The sequence below is a fragment of the Equus caballus genome, chromosome 5 (genome assembly GCF_041296265.1).
Source record: "Equus caballus isolate H_3958 breed thoroughbred chromosome 5, TB-T2T, whole genome shotgun sequence".
Taxonomy (NCBI): domain Eukaryota; kingdom Metazoa; phylum Chordata; class Mammalia; order Perissodactyla; family Equidae; genus Equus; species Equus caballus.
Window position 1 is genome coordinate 3,657,766 of NC_091688.1, and position 9,389 is coordinate 3,667,154.

The following is a 9,389-nucleotide window of genomic DNA, read 5'->3' on the forward strand; positions in this document are numbered from 1 at the left end:
CAATGTCAAAGAGCATCCTGCCTATGTTTTCTTCTAGAAGTTTCATGGTCTCAGGTCTTACATGCAAGTCTTTAATCCATTTTGAGTTAATTTTTGTGTATGGTGTAGGATAATGGTCTACTTTCATTCTTTTGCATGTGGCTGTCCAGTTTTCCCAATATCATTTATTGAAGAGACTTTCCATTCTCCATTGTATGTTCTTGGCTCTCTTTTTGAAAATCAGCCATCCACAGACGTGCGGATTTATTTCTGGGCTTTCAGTTCTGTTCCATTGATCTGTGTGTCTGTTTTTGTGAAGCACACTGATGTTTAAGAAGACTACCTGATCACTTTTTTGTTTTCCTGGGAAACTGTTGAGTTGGTTTGTGAATGAGCCTCAGATTCAGATCTGGTTAAGCTTCAGTTGTCAATTTATTCTGGCCCAATAGGACAGGACCCCCACGGAGAGATTAGTTCTTCACAGCCAAGGGAGGGTCTGGATCCTCAACACTTCAAACTCTTTACTGCAACCAGAGACAAACACGTCAGAACATAGGCCTGTGAGGGACCAGAGCAGGATTCCCAGGAAGCCACAGCTGGAACTGTGTGTGATGGGGGGGGGGGGGGGGAGCGGACTTACAGGCTGCTTCATCAAAGCTGCACACTTCAGAACATAATTAGGATGTGGAGAGAAGAGAAGTGAACCACCACCAGGAGACATGCTGGTAGCTGGTAGCAACCACATGGTTATAAATATAATGCAGCTGAATCCTCTTTGAAACATGATTTCATCGCAGGCACACAGGCATGCATGCACATGAATCCTGCTTAACGTGGGTCTTTTTAAAGCACAAAGATAACATCACATTTCTCCTCCCCCCTTCTGATCTTGACTTCCAGGAGGAATCTACGAAGTGTGGCTTTAAAGCAGATACTGTGGTTCTTATCTAAGTTTTGTTCATCTTTCCTTCCCTTGTGCTACCTTTTAGGTTTATCTTCCCCATCCCCCATATCTTCGAAACCACCTTCAAATTATAAGTTAAAAAACAATCCAAATTAAAGCAAGAAACTAAAAAAGAAAAAAATATTGGAGACTCTAGGCACCCTATACTGGAAACTGGAAACATTTTCAATCTGAAAGCTCTTTCATATTGAGGAATAAATTGTTTCATTAAGAAAATGCTTTAAAGAAAGGAAATGCAAATGTAAAGTGCATGATGCCAAAAAATAAAAAGAGCTGTACTGCCAAGAACAGTGGTAGGTATATAATAAGTAAAAGATTGGCAGAATGTGCTTAAAATTCCACAGACTTGAAGCTGATTTAACCCAAGAACCTGCTGTCTCAGGCTTCAGATCAAGCTGTGGGGGTGCAGGGCGCTGAGTTAGGTGCTGTCTGCCTGCCCCATCCTGAGGCCAGACCCCACCACCAGGGGGCGGACTCCCCTTGAGCTAGCTCGCTAATAATGCTTTCCCAGCAGAGGTCCATCCAAAGACAATGTGCAGAAAAAAAGAGCATACAATTATAGAGGAGCATAAAATTATATTTAGAACATGGTCTCAAATATAGAAAATGCATTTAAAAGAGACAATGGAAACAACAAAAGAGTAACATGGTTATCTCTGGGTAAGACTGTCATTTATTTTTATTTTCTTTATAATTTTCTATGTGCTCTAATATTTCTACAATGTAGAAAAAGTTGCTGGATGAAAGCTACAGCTGTGCCACAATTTACTCAGTCTCTGGGACATCCTTGGAGGAAGGAGAGAGGCACAAAGAAGGAATGACAAGTGTTTTGTCAGGCCTATATTTTTAGCCAAAGCCCCCAAATGTACACCTGCTCTCATTCTGTCTCAATCATGAGCATTTAATCAAGTTAATTCTGAGCAGTTAAAGCCCTGGGAGCCCTTACTGATAGTTCAACCTATAATTTCTTTGTGAGTTACAGAGCCAGAGATGAAGTAAGGCTGCTTCCCTTTTAGGAGCCCTGTCTCTGGTTTTTGCTTATGTTTCTTTTGTTTCAATGTTAGCATCCTTTGGAGACCAGAACAGCATTGACAGCCCCCAAAAGGAGCAGCAGGGCAGATTCCAGTAGTAAAGCAGCATCCTTCAGGCCAAAGGGGGAAAGATGAAAGGGGCCTGGCTTCCTGTATTTTATCACAGCCTTAGGCACTAGGTCTTTGTGACTAAGCCAGAGGATTGCTTCTCAGCCCCAAGCATTCTCCTTGAGGACTTCTCCTCTGGCCAAGGTCAAAGAGGGCACCTAAGGGAGGGAAGTGAGCTGGAACAAGCATGTCATCGATGACCTCACCCAGAAAATGGGCAGGGAAGGGAGCTGGAACAAAAAGGCAGAACACTGAGCATCATGAAAGGAAGCTACTCACTCCTGGGCTCTGGAAAGCCAGTGTTAAAGACAACAGCAGCCTTGACCTCTGTGTTGGAGTTGTGGGCTGAGGCTCTCTCATGAAAGTGTTAATTCTGTACCCCTACCCCAACTCTGAGTGGGTGCCTTCCACACAGAGGTGATTAATATATATTTGGCTAATTCATTACAAACTGTTCCAAGGTATCCCTCCCTTTTCCTCATCGTGTCTTCTTCTCCCCTGAATTCACTCATTTATTCTATTCGGATTTAGTGATTGCCTACCATATTCTAGACACTATGCTGTCTAGAAACTCCAGATGAATAGGAATTCAAAGATAAATAAGTCACAGCCCCTATGTCACAGAGCTTACAGCTGAGTTGTAGCCATGTGTGTGTGTTGGTGCAGGGGAGAGACAGATGTCTGGTCCTTATGTGTGACAGTGTGACAGGTCTATGTCAGGACGTGTACCAGGTATGGTGGGGGAGCAAAGGGAAAGGGGTGAAGTACCCATCAGGAGTGCTGGTCAGACATCTCTTCATGAAAAGGTAACCCCTGAGCTAAGTCTTAAACATGTTCTGGGCAGAATTTCTAAAAGCAGAAATGGAGCAGGAGGCAGTGCAGATGCACGAGCAGCAGGCAGAGGTGAGAGTGGGGCGTGCTGCCTGGAGCTGGCTTCACAGAGGCAGAGGCAGAGGCAGCAGCGAAGCCGGAGAGGTCGGCTGAGGTCAGACCAAGGGGAGCCAGGCTACCAGGTCTGAACTTAATTCCACAGGCAGTGGACCACTCATGAGGATTTGTAAGCAGAAGAACACAATCAGATCTGTGTTTCAGCCAAGTTGTTCTGGTCACAGGGTGGAGGATGTACTGGTGGGAAGAGAGGCAACAAGCAGAGGCCTCTTCCATGTGAGAGCTCATTACAAGAGCCCCAGAAGGAACAGGCACCAAAAGTAGGCTCTGGGGCAGCAGGAATGGGAAGCAAACAAGTAAGGGAGACATTACAGGGAGACCCAAGAGGTGGAATCCTCATGACCTGACAAGAGGTTGCATGTGTATAGACTGAGCAAGCAGGAGGAATCAACCAGACTTCACGCTGAGTTACTCAAGAATGCGGTTGTGCATTCAGGCAATATCTAGAGATGATGGGGAACTTGGAAATTCCCCTTTTTATTTTGGCAAAACATCATGTATTAACATCCTTAAGCATCTATAATGAAAAGCTTGAGAATAAGAGTGTTAAAGAAGCAAGGATCTCATAGAGGTCACAGCCATTCATGGGCTGTGCGGCCTGGGAAGTCATTCTACCACTTTAGCCTCAACTTCCCATTCTGCAAAATAGGGATGATCACAGAATCTATTTCCCTGGGTTGTTGTGAACAGGAGAGAGGAGATGACCCTTGTGCAGTATTTAGCAGAGAAGCCGACAGAGTTGCTTGCAGCGAATGTTAGCTACCATTACTTTCATTATTAGCACAGGTTCAGGATGCACTCTGAACAATGTCAGGGCCTTAGCTTAACCTAGCATCAGGAAAAAACTAGCATTAGGAAAACATTTTCCTAAAATCCTATGTCTTCTTGGATGGTTTTCATCACACTCAGCTGAAAATCACACTTCATACGTCATGTAAAAAAAGGAGAAGGCATCCAAAGCTGCAAAGCTTCTCACCATTTAGAATGAAATCCGAAGGCTGGATGGGGGCCTTGTAAGCCCCATAAGCTTTGGCCCTAGTTCCCCTCCAAACCCTCTCTACTTTCCCCCTCACTCACTTCAAGGCAGCCAGACTTGCTCTGCTGCTCCTCAGACATACCCAACAAGCGCCCACCTTGGAGTCTTTGCACTTGCTATTCCTTGTGTCTGGGATGCTCTTTGCCTGACATCTTCTTGGTTGACTTCCAGCGTTTGCTTAAATTTCCTTTCCTCAAATAGGGCCTTTTATGACCACCCTAAAATTGTCCCCTCCATCAGTCTCTATTCCCTTATCCTGCAGTATTTTTCTTCATTGGATTTATTGTCCAATAAGATGTTCAGACATCTTATGATATACATAATTATTTCTTTATTGCTTGCCTTCCTCACTATAAGTTTTGTTCTGTTCAACTTATCATTGTGCGTAAAGTAGAGCCTGGTACTCAGTAGATTCTTAATAAATATTTGTTGAATGAATGAAGCACTTCCTCTTGGCAATACTTCTCTTGGTTCCCCTGGGTTTCTCCCTGCTGCTGCAGACAAGCCTTCTTTGTCACCTTCACTGGGTTTTCCTTTCCTTTTTTTTTTTTTTTTCCTGAGGAAGATTAGCCCTGAGCTGACATGTGCCACCAGTCCTCCTCTTTTTGCTGAGGAAGACTGGCCCTGAGCTAACATCCATGCCCATCTTCCTCTACTTTATATGTGGGATGCCTACCACAGCATGGCTTGCCAAGTGGTGCCATGTCTGCACCCAGGATCTGAACCGGCGAACCCCAGGCCACCGAAGCAGAGCGTGCGAACTTAACTGCTGTGCCACCAGGCCGGCCCCTGGTTTTTCCTTTTCTAACTGACTTCTGTATGCTGGTGTTCCTCAAGCCTCTGTCCTTTGTCCTTCTTTTCTCTCTTCTCTCTTACCCTAGGTGACCTAATCCGTTTCTATGAATTTAAATACCATCTTTATGTGGCTGACTTCTAAATTCCATCTCCAGCCCAGAACTCCAGTCTTAGATTGCCAATTGTCTGACATCTCCACTTGAATGGATAATAGGCATTTCAAGTTAACAATCCATAACTGTATTCTTGGCCCCCCTGCCATACACACCCCAAGCAAAACCTGCCACCCTCTAGAACTTCTGAATAGGAAGATAAATCTGATTTTAAAGAGGGAAAAACTGTTCTATTTATGTAAGACTTTACTTAAGTGGGACTGAAAAAAAATCAGTTGTATTGGGGCCAGCCCTGTGGCAAAGTGGCTAAGTTCCTGCACTCCGCTTTGGTGGCCCAGGGTTTCACTGGTTTGGATCCTGGGCACGGATCTGCTTATCAAGCCATGGTGAGGCGGCGTCCCACATAGCAGAGCCAGAGGCACTCACAACTAGAATATACAACAGTGCTCTGGGGGGGAAGAAGGCACTTTGGGGAGAAGAAGGAAAAAAAAAAAGAAGATTGGCAACAGATGTTAGCTCCGATGCCAATCTTTAAAAAAAGGGCAGTTGTATCAAAGGAGAGGAGGAGGTAATAGAAATTACAGGAGTGTTGGGCCCTCTTTAGCACTAGCACGGTCCTCCTTCCCAGTCCTCACTATTTTAGAAAAAGACTCCACTTGCTACTGGGTTACTCAAATCAAAACCCTAGGATTCCTCCCTTTCTCTCACTTTCACATCCAACCCGTCAGCTAGTTCTATTTTCCACAAAGTACAACTTGAAGCCGTCCTTCTCTCAGTGTCTGCTGCTGCTTCTGTGTCGTAGATCATCATCATCTCTCACATAAGCTCCTGAAGGGCCCCCTAACTCATCTCCCCATGCCCACTCTTGCTGCTTTGAACCTATTGTCCAAACAGCATCAAGACTGGTCTTCTTACACTGTAAACCATATCATAATGTGTTTTTTAAAACCCTTAAATGACTACCTATGTACTTACAGTAGTACTTGAACCCCTGGCACTGGCCACCCCCAAAGCCCTGCTGATCACTCCACTTTCAGCATGTGCCTTTCTCCACCTGAGTGGATACACTACAGCCAGGCTTCCATCTGAACTGAAGATACACCAAGCTCCTTATTGTCTGAGGCCTTTTCCTATGCTGTTCCCTCTGTGTGGAACGCTCTCTTTCAATCCTTTACATGACTAGCTCCTTTCCTTTTCATCCTTTCTCATTTTATACAGCACCTTCTCAGAGAGGTTTGCCCTGATCACCTATCTGAATATTTAGCAGTTAAATCTAAATATTGTTTTAAAATGTTAAAATAAGATAAAGCAATCTTGGCCAAAATGGAGTTACAGGGAATGAATTTATTCAGCAGCCTCAAACAACTGAAAAACTGGTCAAAATATATGAAACAATGTTTTCAGATGCTGGACTTCAGGGAGCAGAGGTGAGTAATCCCTGAAAGAAGAGAAATGAACAAGGTGAGCCCGGGATTGCCGCAGGTTGCTGCCTGGAGAGAGTGCGCAGAATGCAGCGTCAAGAGGGGTAACCTAGGCTGAGCCCCGTGGTCTCCCTGGGTCAAGGAAATGGAATTGGGGGTCTGGGTAGGCCACGGTGGCTAGAGTTTACAGGGCAGAGTACCAGAAAATAGAGAGCAGTGCAAAGAAAGAGCTCTGGAAATGTGCTGAGGATCTCCCTTGAAGCTCCAGCAGAATACTTATCAGTGCTGTGTGGGAGGAAACTACACGGTGCCAGGGAGAGAACAACCTAAAAGGATTAGAAGGAACAATCCCTGAAATTTACACAGGGCTAGAAATAGTTTGTGTTTCCATCAGCCAAAGTGGAAAAGCTCCAAATTCATGGGTTGTCAGGCAGGGTCCTCAGAAGACTTTTATATCAGCAGAGCAGAAAATTACTCCTAAACATTGCTCTGATTCTGAATAATGAAGCATAAAACCAAACCTCAAATGCAGGAGAAACTAGACTCAAACTGTTTCCAAATAGCATAACTCTGTCCCAGAACAAAGCACAGGGATATTCATAAGAATATAAAAATATGGAGCATTCAACAGGGTAAAATTTTACAACTGTCATCTAATAAAATATTACCAAGCTTGCAAAGAAGCAGGACAATACAACCCATAATAAGGAGAAAAATCAATCAGTAGAAACAGACCCAGAAATGACACAGATGATGGAATGTGTAGACAAGGACATTTAATACTTATTATAACTATATTCCATATTATAACTACATTCCATGTTAAAGGAGGTAGAGGAAAGATAGATCATGTTAAGTAGAAATATGGAAGGTATAAAAAAGATTCAGATCAAATTCTAGAGATGAAAACTAAATGATCTGATACAAAACAATACACTGGATGGGATTAATAGCAGATTAGACATTGTGGGAGAAAAGATTAGTAAACATGAAGAAACAGCAATAGAAACTGCAAAATGAAACACAGTTTAAGAAGACCAAAAGAAAAAATGACAGAGCATCAGTGAACTGTGGGCAACTTCAAGCAGCCTAAGGGGATGGTGAGGAAACTTTTGGGAGTGGATATGTTCATTGTCTTGATGGTGGTGATGGTTTTACAGCTGTATACATGTTACAGCTCATCAAATTGTATGCTTTAGATGTATTCAATTTATTGTACTTCAATCATGTCTCAACATTGTTATAAAAAGGCAACCTGGAACTAAAATCCAAAATGGTATCACCATGGAAAATGGAAGTGAGGTGGTGGAGGAGGGGTTTGGGAGAATAAGTGGGGGAAGCAATAATTTTTTAAACAACTTCTATTTGGGAAGAGTGGGTATGAATACCTATTAATGTATAAATTTTTATAAAAATGTTTTAAAACAAGTATCTTAAAAATTTATGGGTAGCCACTGAATGAAGCAAAACAGAATATATAACTTGAAACTAGCGGAAGAGAAAGCAGAGGAAAAAATACTGATCAATCCAACTAAAACAGAAAAAGGAAGAATAAGACAGTAAACAGAAACTGAAAATAATTGAATGAAGCTTTTCATTCATGAAACTAGAAAAGGAACCACAAAAATATCCTGAAATAAGTAGAAAGAGGGAATTCATAAACTTAAAGCAGAAATGAAAAGGAAAAGGAAAACTGTCAAGTTCATCAATAAACCCAAACCTGTTTTTTTGGAAAGATCAGTAAAATGAACTTTGGCAAGTATTAAGGGCGTAAAAAGACAAGAGGTATAAATCACATTAGGAATGAATAGGGGAGGCAATATTAGAAAATATATTTTTTTTAAAATTCCAAGCAAATATTATTTTTACGCCAATACATTGTTTTTTAAATCACCTTTGTTGAGGTATAATTTACACACATTAGAATGCACACATTTTAAGTGTATTATTTGAGGAATTTTGACAACTATATATCACTTACCACTTGTAACTACCACCACAATCAAGGTGCAGAATATTTCTGCCAACTCAGAAGGTCCCCTGTGTCAGTTCCCAGTCAATTCCTTCCCCGACCTCTTGGCCCAAGGTAATTGCTGATCCGATTTCCATAATTACAGTTTTGCCTTTTCTCAAGTTTTGTATAAATTGAAACATATAGTATGTATTCTTTTATACATGCCTTTCTTCATTCAACAAAATTATCTTGAAATTCATCCCTGCTGAATATCAATAGTTCATTCCATTTCATTCCTGGGTAACAGTAAACTATGGATCGACCACAATTTGTTTATCAGTTCATCAGTTAATGAACATTTGGGTTGTCCAGTTTGGAGCTCTTTTAAGTAGAAGTGCCATGAAAATTCATGTGTAAGTCTTTGTGTGGATATATATTTTCATTTCTCCTAAATGAGTGGGATTTCTGGGTCCTGTGGTAAGTATATGTTTAATTTTATAAGAAACTGTCATGCAATTGTCCCACCACTAATGTATGAAAGTCCTAGTTGCTTCACATCCTCACCAACATTTTATACCAATATATTTGAAAACCTAAATGAAATAGACAATTTTCTAAAAAGATATAAATTACCAAAATTGGCTGAAGGAAAACTAGGAAAGCTGACAAGACTAATAACCATACAAAATATTGAAATGGTAATCAAACGTCAACCCCACTCTCCAAAGATAATAGTAGGATCAAAGAGTTTTACTAGTAAGTTCTACCAAACTGTCAAGGAATAGATAATTCCCATCTATTGTTCAATGTGAACAGAGAAAAAGATGGCAGTTCATTTTATGAGGCTATGACAACACTGATACCAATATTTTGTAAGGATAGCACAAAAATATCCATAATTCGACATCACTCCAATCAACGAAGCAAAATTTCTATATTAAATATGCTTAAAAAAATAAAGCAATGCCTCACAATCAAGAAGAGGTTATACTAGGAATGGTAGGATGCTTCAACATTAGAAAAAACAGGGATATCACTTA